The sequence below is a fragment of the Myxine glutinosa genome, chromosome 9 (genome assembly GCF_964187855.1).
Source record: "Myxine glutinosa chromosome 9, kmMyxGlut1.1, whole genome shotgun sequence".
Lineage (NCBI taxonomy): Eukaryota > Metazoa > Chordata > Myxini > Myxiniformes > Myxinidae > Myxine > Myxine glutinosa.
This window is the reverse complement of record NC_136269.1, coordinates 82,808,687-82,821,082: the sequence shown is the minus strand read 5'-3', so window position 1 is coordinate 82,821,082 and position 12,396 is coordinate 82,808,687. Positions and strand designations below refer to the sequence as shown.

Genomic DNA, 12,396 nt, shown 5'->3' with positions numbered 1-12,396 from the left:
TCCATGACAAACAGCATTGTCGAGTTGACGGACCATCTCCAGAGGAAGCGGCAATAACCTTTGGAGACGTGCAGCAGATGTTTTCCACTAATACAGAACGCAACAACCCTTGTATACCCGACTGTGAAGAAAATCATCAAATGCACCTGTCGGTACATTTTGCCCCGCCACCTGTGATATAATCCTGTTGTTGACTTCTTGCTGCGACAGACAATCAGTGACATGGTTCTTTTAACAAATAAATCACCAAAGTGTAAAAGAAACTCACCAGATTGATATACTGAGTTAAGAAAGTAAACCCAAGTCAAGAAAAAAAAAAAATTCCATATTAAATGCCAAGTCTGTGTATGTATGTATATATATATATATATATATATATATATATATATATATATATATATATATATATATATATATATATATATATATATATATATATATATATATATATACGTATATATTCATCACTACTTTATAATGTAAAATTTTCAGTTGATTCTCTGCAAAACACTTGACATCTTAAAGAGTAGGGGTGTGCATGTTTCATCATGTTGTGAACTTTTATTCTATCCAATACAGCCTCCATACATTGGCACTCTCCTTAACAACCTCTACCTTCTTCCCTCCCCCCCCCCCCCCCCCACCCCTCTCCAACATCACCTTCACACAGCAGAGCTCCACCCCCAGTACTCTTTCCCCCATTGTTCATTGACGATATGGAGCCTTCCCATTGGCCAAATGCACAGATATGTGATGGTGAAATAAATTGGCCGATTCTTTTTATTTCTTTATTTTCCCACCATTGTACATAACACTACATGTGGGATGGATGGCATCCACTGAGTAACAGAACATCTTTCATACAGCATTGATTAAAGTTTGTTTAATGTATTCCCATCTTTATATGTGCATTAAGTGAGTCGTTTTATGACAGGTGGCTGCATTTCAATAAGTATGCCAAAATAATATTCTGTGACATCTGCAATAATGAACAAGAAAGAGCAATCAGAGATTGCAGACCCTTGCCCAGGACGTGTTTGTGTGGTTTATTTTGTGTGGTGTTTAATAGCTGCTGTCTTTGTGTGGTTTATTGACGATGTAGATTCATGTTCAATCCAATATGGCTGCCGAACCACGTGACCAATGATATCAATTTATTTCTCCCATACATTTTTTGTGTGGATGATGCTCAAGAAATTCAAACTGATCGGATCAAGCGTTCTACTTGTGTAATTATGACGGCATAATGAAGGCACCGATGACTTCATTATGAATATATGTTTTTCCTCCATGGAGAGTTCTTGACAATGAGCCATGTTTCAATTTTTTTCATGAAGCGGTTACGGAGATATAGAGGTGCAATTTTTTTCGCTTTTTCCAAGATGGTACCCGTACCACGTGACCTATATTATCATAAAACTTTCTACTGGAGGAGGCGCTGATATGGTGAAGAATTATTGGCAATCGGACCAACGGTTGCAGAGAAAAGCATACTCACGTTCTATACGGACAGACAGACAGACAAACGGACCCAAATGCAATACCCTCTCCCCTGGTGAAAGTAAAAAGAAGTCAAGACTTGCTTTTCCTGCAAAGGCAGACACGTTGTAAGTAAAACGAGAGGGAGCATTGTTTTGCAATATACGCCCCTCTACCAATCCCAATGAATGTTCTTGTACCAAGCAAAAAGGGCGTAACTCCGTGAAAAATTGGCGAATCGCCCAAGAAACTCAAACTTGTTCTGTAACTTGTCATAATAAAGCCATGTATCAAGTTTCAGTTGAATATGTTAAAGGGTATGGAAAAAGTGCAGAAAACCTCAGGTGGGATATGGACGAACGGACGGACAGACAGATCGAGAGCAAACCTTTAGTGCCCTCTGGGTGGGGGAGTAATAAGTGAAATGCAAATTATATAGAGACTGATGAGTGACAATTTACTGAGATTTTTAATATTGTCACTTTCAAGCAGTTTAGGTGGGTGCCAGTTGTTGGTTACATCAAAGTTAAACTGTACATAAATGTTGGCTCTTCGTGGTTAAATTTGATCGGAACATGGATGTGCTGTTTTAATATTGTGATATTTATTCTTTAAAATGAACTGGTCACGTGGTGGGGCATCTGCATTTCATGTACTTTAAGAAGTACATTATTCATCCCAACCACCACCCTCTATTTGCGATCTTGTATATTACATTATATACCTGCACCTTTCCTCTCCTTTCTCAAGTTACACCACCACCACATCATCCACCATCCCTACACTCCTTTGCTTATATAATGTGAAGATTGTCCCTTAAATGTTGAACAGTTGCATTGAAAGCTTAAGAGGAAGCGTTTTTAAGTTTTGTACTTTGCCTAAAAGCAGATTCAGTGCTGCCAGAGTGGTTTCATGGCAAGGACTACCCAAGGTAGTTTGCCATTGCCTTCCCGGGGCGGGGCAGGAATTTATATTTGGGCAATTGCTTCGGAATATTGGCGACTCCTATCGAAAGACGTGTTTGTGTGTGTTCGTTATTTTTATTGCTAGGTCTGTATAACTTGAAAGATGATGAATTATAAATTATGAAATATAATTTATACAATTGACATGTCCCTGGTGTTTGTCGATTTATGAACACACATCTAAAAGGGCTGATCGAGTAGTTGGTGTTCAAGCTCCACTGGGCATATTTGATGATCAGAGTTATAAAGAAAATAAAACCATTTGGCTGCTGTCATTGGTGTTGGTTCATGATGAGATTGTTCATCAGATTCCTGCTCTTCCTCTGATCCAATTGGTTCATCTGATCAGGTGCTTGTGAGAGTCACCATCACTCTAGCTATTCTCAGAGAGCTGCTTGAGTGTTGACGAGTCTGGAAGTTCACTCAGACATACATACGGGCAGAGACTGCAAGCAGACATCTCTCTTCAGGATTGGTCTCCATATCTACTGTCCCTGATATGAACTCAGCCTGGAAATTCTTCCACAGAACTCCTGCTCTCCCTTATGCACAGATTCATGTCATCTCATCTTCAGCGATCCTATCTTTCCCGACCATGATATCCTGAATCCTGTAGTGAGGCAGTTGCCTTGAAACAACTTGCATTCTCTTCCTGGAAGGGAAATCCAACTGAAGTGAATCTCTGCATTCCAAAAAGTCCGCAACAAGTGTGTGTTTACTCCCAAGAGAGCCAGAAAACAACATATGTCCAACCTCAATAATGAGCTTTCAAACTTTTTTCCCTCCTCTAAAACCCGGTGGTGCCTTGTGAAGTCTGTCTCTGGTGTATGCTCCCCTTCCATCCCTTCCCTCCCTTCAAATGGCACCACAGCCGACTCCGCTCGTTAGAAGGCTGAATGCCTTAATTCTGTGTTTGCTTCCAAATCTTATATCCTCAACCCCTCACTCTCTGTACCCATCTTCCCTGTCATACCCAACTGCTCCTAGACTCTTGTGTCTTTTGCACTTGAGAAGGTAGAGAAAGTTCTTTCAAACCTCAACTCTGATTCTGCAACTGGACCAGACTGCATGAGCTCACATGTACTAAAAGCCTGGTCTGCTGCATTTGTACATCCTCTCTCTGACCTTTTCACCATGCCACTTGCGCTAGGTCCCTTTAGATGTTGAAACGGTCCCCTTCCATGTGCTTGGAAATCCGCCAACATCACTGCACTACATAAAAAGGTGCACCAACCGATCCCCTTAATTACCGACCTATTAGATTGCTTCCAATCAGCAGCAAGGTCATGGAATCCATCATCAGTTTATAAGAAATGTCAGGTAGGAGATCAGGGACGTCTCTCTGGAAATGTCTCATGCTTTTGATGCAGTCTGGCATCCCGCCATCCCGCCTTCCTCTCCAAACTCTCTGCCTATGGCATCCAAGGACAACTCCACATGTGTCTTATTGACTTCCTCTACTCTAGTAGCCAATGTGTGGCACTCAATGGAATCCTTTCATCTCCTCTCCATCAAGGCTGGAGTGCCCCAAGGCAGTGTTCTGGGTACAGTCCTACTCCTAATCTTCATCATCGACCTCTCTGACACACTGAAAAATCCTCTTTATCTATTTGCTAGTTAATACACCCTCTACCTTAACATCCCTTATCCTTGAAGCAGCATCCTCTTCTCTCTCTGTAGACCTTGACAAAATCATGAGCTGGTCAAGCACTTGGAATATGTTTTGCAATCCGTACAAATCTCACATTCTCACTATCTCTGAAAGGACCATCTGATGAACTCCCATCTACTTCTTTAAAACTCTTGAAGAGGTTTAGTCACACAAACCTTTTTGTCTCATCCTCAGCCATCTTTCTTGTGCAAAACAGACTTTTAAGTTTGTCTTGAAAGCCAGTTGCTGATTCGGCCTCCTCTGTCATGCAAATTTCTGGACCCTTATCCATCTACAAGACCTTAATCTGCAGCTTGATTTAGAACTGCCCTCCCCCTTTGGGATGGCGCCGCTGCAACGCATCTTACTCAGCTTGATGCTGTGGAAACCAAAGGCCTTCAAGATCATTGAAATCTCCCATGACGAAGCTGTGTCTATTGGCCTATCTCTTCACCATCGCAGACTGGTCGGTTCTGTCTCTGTCTTCGACCGCCTAATTTTCTGATATTGCACCCTCTTATCTTTCCGTGCTTTGTCCCACTGCCACCATCCCAGTTTTCTGTATGGTGGACACGGTCTATCATCAACCCACTTCTTCACCTCTTCATTCCTCTTTTTTTTCCTGTCTGTGGAACCAACTTCCACATTATCCTCGATCTTATTCTTCCCTCCATGTCTCAAGACAGCTGTTCACCACTATCTCGGATCCCACATCCAAAACCATGATCTTTTCTACCCCAATTAACCCTCACTAAGCTCACCTCTTTCCAAGTTTCCAGTTTTTTTTTTCTTCCTGAGAGTTTGCTTCTGTGTCCATCATCTACACCCCATATGTCCTCCCCTAACCCTTATTCTTCCTCCTCTAAATCCCTTATTTTTCCAAGACTCACTATTTTGTCTCTCAACCCAGCTGTTGCCCCCCCCCCCCCCTTTCTTTCTGTTCCTCCTTTTGTTCTGTTACATCCTCATCTGTTCTGTGTTCTAGCTCTTCCACTATCGTCGACTTTGTATTTAAAAAGAAAAAGGACGAAATCCCGAAACTCGTGACGGTAAACATTTGATTGCAACTTGACTGCATTTACTCCACATTAATCTTCCCTTTTAAAATCCTCGTCTTCGACGTTGCATACAGATTTATTTTCGCCATGAGCCTTGCTAGGTCTGTCGGAGATTTTTTTTCCGATGACTCTTTATGACTTGCTGTGTTGTTGGAACCAAGTGTTTTGCTGATCTACTTTATTTTGCATGAAAGCACAAATAGCTGTGATAAAAAAAAAAAGAGACATTTTTCATAATCAACTGATTAACTTGCATCACCACTGGAATAATGCTGGAATCATTGTTTTTACCTTTGTTTTCAAGTGAAAGTGAGCTTTTCTCAACATTACTTCTTTGAGGCCAGTTTTCTTTCCAATGGGCCCGATTGCCTTGTATGTTATGGTGATTTTGGTGATAACAATGCTTCTTAGCTTGTTCATTCCTACTTTTTTTTTTTTTTTTTAAAGAAATCTGTAATCTATACCATAAAAGTGCATTTGTGTATATACTGTATATATATTTAGATATGCTTCAAAAACTACCAAACCAAACCCAACCAAATTTTCCATGTTGCCTCAGAGAACCCCAAGTATGGTTTTTTTAAAATCTAGTTAAGGGGGTTTAGTTTGGGGGGGGGGGGGAAGGACCCCAATTCTTTCTTTCTATGTAAATGTGTATCATACAGCATCACCCAGTGGTAGCCAGTATTACAAATCTTCATCTTCTTGGATAAAGAAAGTTTAAGTAACTAAACAATATGCATTATGGTGATGTTGAAATCTGTGAAAATAACGAAAAAATTTCAAAATGTTTCATTTCACTCATTTTAAGCAGAGGTTCAAACCAAAGCATCCAGCGCTGAGCTTCGTAGCGAAACGGAAGTGATTTTTGCTCGCGCCATGGAGCATGGTTGGTTGGTTGGTTGATAAGCAGCATGGTTGGTTAATGAAGGTGATGTTAGCTGACTTCCAAGCAGATGGGAGATGACATCGGGGAATTGATAGGGTGAATAGTGCAGAATGTTTGTAAAGTACAACATGTTGTCTTTTGATTATATCCATTGGCGAAGTGACTGGTATGAAAATGTCTGTGTAATCGCATTTTATTTGAAAATTACAGTGATGTGATGTGCAACCCACGGACTGCAAAGTGAGCCATTTCACGATGAGTGAATCTGTAACTATGTTGCATCAAAAGCATCCCCTTTAAAATGCAACCCAAAATCTATCTGTTTTCAATCTTCCTTGACTCATCTCATTTCCAACATTATTCATTGCTGATCTTTCCTCGGCCATTTATGCTTCATCTCGTGACTAAATTTAATCGTTTTGTTTTTTAATTCTATTCAGATACAGCATTTGCTCAGCATCTCTAACCACGATGCCTTTATTTCTTGTATTCCTCTTCCCCTTGCATACCCACTCCAGACAGTTTGTGATATCCAAGCGACGTTTTCATCCACAGTTCCCAAACTGTGCGGAAGGCCGCAATCTGCCTTGTCTTGAGACTTGACGACACAGATTCTAAGATGGTATTTTAATTGTATTTTGAAAATATTTTTGTTTAAATTATACTTTTGTACAGTTATTTACATCAACATGTAATTTGTATTTATTGGATGAATGAGGTTAGACAGCTGCTTTTTATTTTTCTCAAATCCATCCTTCCTTTTTTCTTGTACCTGGAATAAAACCTTTTCCTTGCTTTCGAAACTCTCCTTAAAGTTTTATCTTTCTAATTTTGCTGATATCAATATTGTGTATTCTGTATACATGCAGAGGTATTGGAAAGAAAAAAGATGGGTTTGAGTTGTGGGAATGAATGAAATACAAATTGCAACTGTATAATAGTCAACAAACAATTTGTTTCCCATTTATTATTTCTTTTTTGTCTTTAAATGACAAATTCACCCCTCAGAGCTCTGAGCAAGCAAAGGACAAGTGTAGCGAAGTATAGACCATGAATACATAACATTAGTTGCAAAGCACGAAAAGGTGTATGTGTGTGTGCCTTTGGTTGTTATCTCCATATGTGGGTTCCAGAAGGTGGAACAGAGCCCTCCCAGCTCTTGAAGTATCTTTTCCGTAAAACCTCAGTTTCGGTAAAAGTTGGAGTGGGGGAGGTGGGGTCGAGGGGGGGGGGGGGTGTAGGGTAGGGTGGGGTGGGAGAGGATGGGTCATGATTCAAGGACCTTGCAATGACGTTTTGGTGTTTTCAAAGTTTTGTTCTGATGGCTCCTTTTAGAGTCGTCATTGAGGCCTGGACAGCTTCCAACTGCAGTTTGTTTGTACTGATATTCCCCAGGGATGGTCTTTAAGATCTCTGTAAGATTCTTCTTCATCATTCCCGTAACCCCAATTACCCACAAGTGCAATTTCAGCATTATCAAGTTCCAGGATCTTTTCACTTCATTTTTGAGATCCTGGTGTTTGGTCATTTTCTTGATTTCTGCGTTGTTTAGGCCAAATTGCTGGGTACTGACACCTTGATTAACAATGCCTTATTTTCTTTTTTATACCTAAGTACTATATCTGGACACAATGCTTTATTTTATACGTTCACATTCATTCCTTCCATTCATTAATTCCTCGTTCTCAATTATCACTTTTGGTTCATGTTTCCATGAGTTCTCTGGTAATGGTATATTGATGCTCTTGTAGATGTGCCAGTGATTTATTCAGATACAATGAATTTGAAGATACAATTAATTTATTTATTTACATATATATATATATATATATATATATATATATATATATATATACCTTGACAACTTTATGGAAGATGCAACTTTGTGATTGTTGCAATGAAGCAGCAGTAACCCCTTCCTGGTTAAGCTTCCAAAACCCAGACTCAGCACACCTCAACTCTTTTATTCCTCACTTTTCTTGTCTATGGGACCACCTTCCAAATGTTCTTCTGTCTCACTCTTCCCTCCATGCTGTCAAGCAAGCAATGCCCCACCATCTCTTCTCATATTTCCTAACCCAACAATTTAGACAGTGGGCTAACCCCAACCACTCTCTCACCACCCTCATGATTTCTTTAATGGGTATTTTTGTAAACCCTGACCATGGAGCCATTGAAATGAGGTTGTCTGCAAACGATATGTTGGTGGGTGTACCTGTGTGGCTTCTTTGAAGTTAGGTAGCCTACCTACTTCAGGTGGGCAAATTTTCAATATGGATAGTAATCTGTACAACTTACACAAGTTCGGTTGGAACAATTGTTGACTTTTTCAGTTTTGCTTTTGAAGCGAGGTAATTGCTGAGTTTAGACCACCAAAAACGATCAATCTTTCCCCATTAATTACATACAAGGAGCTTTTAAAGTTACACACAGAACTAATTCCATTAAAATCAGGCATATTTATGGGGAAGAATGTTCTTAAATTGTAAAAATATATTTCATTGAAATATTTTATACAAAAGACTTGTGATGCCCTTATGTTTTGTAAGCATTTCCTTGAGTTTAAAGTGTTATGGCAATTCTTAATCATCCCAAGTTTCTTACTTAGGACTTGTTTCTCATCTTATATTTTGCAGGCATCCATTAATTTGGTGTTTCCATGATGGCTGAGAAAAGAAGAAAAGATGAAAAACCTCTGAAATTGAAAGCTCTCCAAGCATCTAAAAGCAAACTTCAGAAGACTCCTGGTTTGATGTGCATAATTAACTACCCTCACAAAAATCAGACAGGAAAGTGAGGCCACTATCTGAAGCAAGTTTCAAGAAAATTCAGGAAACTGTTGAATTCAGACAGTCTCAGGGCAACGCAAACAAAAAAATCAGATGATATTTGTTGTCAGGAGCCAGGAAAATACTACTCTCATTTGCATGTTTGCCACAGATGGTGCTACAAAAACTACAAACCTGCAGGTGGTGGACAGAAAATGGAAACACCTGGGTAAATGAGGGACACCAAGTGTATTCTTTTGTGGTTGCCTATCATTTTTGCTAGCATGGCTGCAAGAGGAGGCCTCCACTTTGAAAGAGGGGTGATTGTTGGGGCGTGTTTGGCAGGAACTTCGGTGACAAAGAGCTCAACTTGCTGATTCACGAGCAACGGCCTCTAAGGTGATGTCCGCATGGAACTCCGAGGGAAAGACGTTAGCAAAGGGTAACAGTGGAAGGAAGCGCATACTACAAGATCGTGATATCCGTACATTGATTTGAAGTGCAAGGCACAAAGCAGGCAAGCAACTACCCATCATTTGACTGCAAATTTCAACCCGGGGCAAGGGCAGCCAGTTTCATCAAAAACGGTCTGCCGAGAATTCCGCAGAGTGGGACATCATAGTCGGGTTAAAGTGCACAAACTGCTCATCACATATGGCAATGCATTTTTGCGAGTCCAGTGGTGCAAAGAGCACAAGCAATGGACTATCGAGCAGTGGAGAAATGTGATATGGTCAGATGAATCATCCTTCACTATGTTCTCGACAAACTGATGGGGGCACGTGTGGTGCCAACCTAAAGTACTCTACAACCCTGAGTGTTTATTTACAATGTGGAGGGTTCTGGTGGTTCTGTAATGTTATGAAGCGGAGTTTCATGGAATGGTTTGTGTGCAGTCATTCTCTTTGAAGGCAATGTCAATGTCAATCGCAACTTCATGGTACCGAGTGATCATCTTCACCTCATGTTGCAGCATTTCTTTCCTGCTGGGAGGTGTGTAATTCAGGATGTAGAGCACATGTGGTCACTTAATGGTTTAGTGAACATGACACTAATGTTATCCATATGTCATGGCCTTCTCAGTTACCAGATCTAAACCCTTTGGAGCATTAAGGAGATATCCTGGAATGACACCTGAGGCAGCATTTTCCACCTCCATCAAACAGGTGTGAGAAAAGGACTTTCTCATGGAAGAATGGTGCCGCATCCTTCCTGCAGAATTCCAGACGCCGGTGGACTCTATGCCATGGCGCATACAGGCCGTACTGGCTACATGTGGTGGTCCAGTGCCCTATTAAGTGACTTTCCTTTGGTGTTTCCATTTTTTGTCAACTACCTGTATCTCGGCTCCTAAAATAAAAGTATCCTTCAGGTGACTACAATGAATCCTGTTGCTCAAAAAATCGTAGCATCTCAGATTAGTCATGAACTAGAATACTATTACTTGCAGATAGATGTATCTTTTGTTGCATCACATAAATCACATCAGAAAATGAAGAAAGGAAGGAAAGCTTGTTGAATGCCTCACAAAAACAGCAGAAAGGTCTCAAAAGATCTGCAGAGAGACAAAAATAATGAACATATTCCATTAAAAGTGCAAGATTGTGATTTTGTAAGCCGGAGAAGCATACTGTCATGCTTCTTGTGGGAAGGACTACATTCGTATTGGGTATATAAGCAATTATGTGAAAGAAAGCCTCATTGAAGGATCCAATGTTGAGCAGATGTCAATGCTGAGTGAGCGGTACCTACAGTTCATACTTGAAAACGATCAGCAATTTTACAATGCAGACTATCAGACGTGTAAACTTAAATTCAAGCAATGTGAAGCAGTTTGGCAATCAAATACAGTTTTGGCAACTGAACTACAAGAGAGAGCTTGTCTATTCATCAGGACTACCAAAAGGCCTATGGCTGTGTAGCAGATGGAAAGCTGGAGCTCAAGTGGACAGAGGGTTCTCTCATGCCACAATAATTTGTGTTAGTACTGATGGAGGAACCAGAGCAGAACCCTTGTGAGGATGAGGAAATCCCAAACTTGTGAACTTGACAGATATGATATTTGAGGCAGATGATTAGACTGATGTTTTTGATTGAAAGTCTAGCCTTATAAGCCAGGGCAAAGGATGTTTGTTTGATTTGCAATATTTGCTGTATCTGTCTGAAATTTTTGGGTTTACTGGCCTACGATGTTTGCATATCGAGAAGTTCGGCATTGTGTAAATGTGTACGTTTTAAACGTGCAAAGGTGTACCTATGCAGGGAAGTAGCCCCCAAATAATTATTTATTTTCGTTATATTATTAGATGGTTTAAAGAAGTGAACCTTGCTGGACATTGTTGTGTCGGTTTTAAAGAAGTAAACTTTCTTCCTGAACATTGAAAGATGTAAACCTTCTTCCTGGATGTTGTTGTTGTTGGTTCAAAGGAGTAAACCTTCTTGCTGGACATTGTTGCTGTGTTCCCAGCAAACAATTGTACGTTGTTGCAATGTTGTAAAAACCTTTAACTTGTAGTAAAAAATATTGTTGCTTCCTGGGGTGTTGTGATTATTTTGAACTAAACGAGAGTTTCTCTTTTTATGTTGCTCAAATATTAACTTTTTTTGCATTACATTTATTTCAAATGACATGTAATATACAGTATTTCATTGTATCTGTATATATATTTATCTATAGGCATTTTTACCTGAACTCAATACATTGGTGTATTGTATTAACTTCTAAGTAATATGTCAACCTAAGGTCATTATTTAGTACATTGCAGCCATATTTCCATATTCTCATTCCATGAACGTCCTTTTGTTTATGGCTTCCATACATCCAGTATGGGCCTTATGATTGTGTAATTGAAATAATTGAAACGTGCCAATAATGTAATCTTGTTAAAATACCACAACCACAGTATAATATTATATGTAAGCCATTTATTATTATGGATCTTATAGTTGGATATGATATGGTTTTAGAATGACTTCTCTATCTCGAAAGATTTTTGATTGTAATATCAAAACATGTACATTGGTGTAAAGTGTTATGTACACATATTTTGCAGTATTATTTGCAAACAAGTATTGACGAAAATATAAAGTTCCATTCGTTTAAGTGTTGTTCACTCGATTGCAGAACAACATTTTGAAGGAGGAATATACAAAAGTACAGGTACTGGCTACAATTTCAAATTGATGGTAAATTTTGGGCATATACATATCTGACCAAATATTCGATTGTGATGCTGTTTGTTATTTTGGGCATAGTGAACATGTAGTTTAAAATGAATTTATCGCTCATTGTGCTTATACTTATACAAGATATATCTGGGGGTCAAATTCATCACCCACTTTTATTTTTCCTTTATAATATTTTTGGCGTAAAATGTGCAATATAGCCCTATTTCATATTGAGTATTTTTTTTTGTTTTCTTAACCTACAACAGTTGCATCACCGATATAAACCTTGCTAGAAAATATCATATACAGTTATTTTGCCTATTCAGATGACAAAAACAAAAGGCATTTCGGATGTTGATACCGTGTGAATCGATGTAACACGAGCAACAGAATTGTAGTGCAGTAGTGTAACAAAAGG

At 39.4% G+C, this 12,396-nt stretch overlaps 1 protein-coding gene across 2 annotated transcripts in view; it reads left to right on the top strand.

Annotated features, from left to right (window-relative positions):
• The window catches only part of LOC137417294 (uncharacterized), a 48,908-nt gene extending 37,565 nt beyond the window's left edge, over nucleotides 1-11,343 (top strand). For both annotated transcript variants that reach the window (XR_013624541.1, XR_013624542.1), the window contains exons 5-6: nucleotides 6,565-6,664; nucleotides 8,679-11,343. The gene's annotated coding sequence lies outside the window, so the exon portion shown is untranslated. The remainder of the gene's footprint in view (nucleotides 1-6,564; nucleotides 6,665-8,678) is intronic.
• Nucleotides 11,344-12,396: the final 1,053 nt, after the last annotated feature.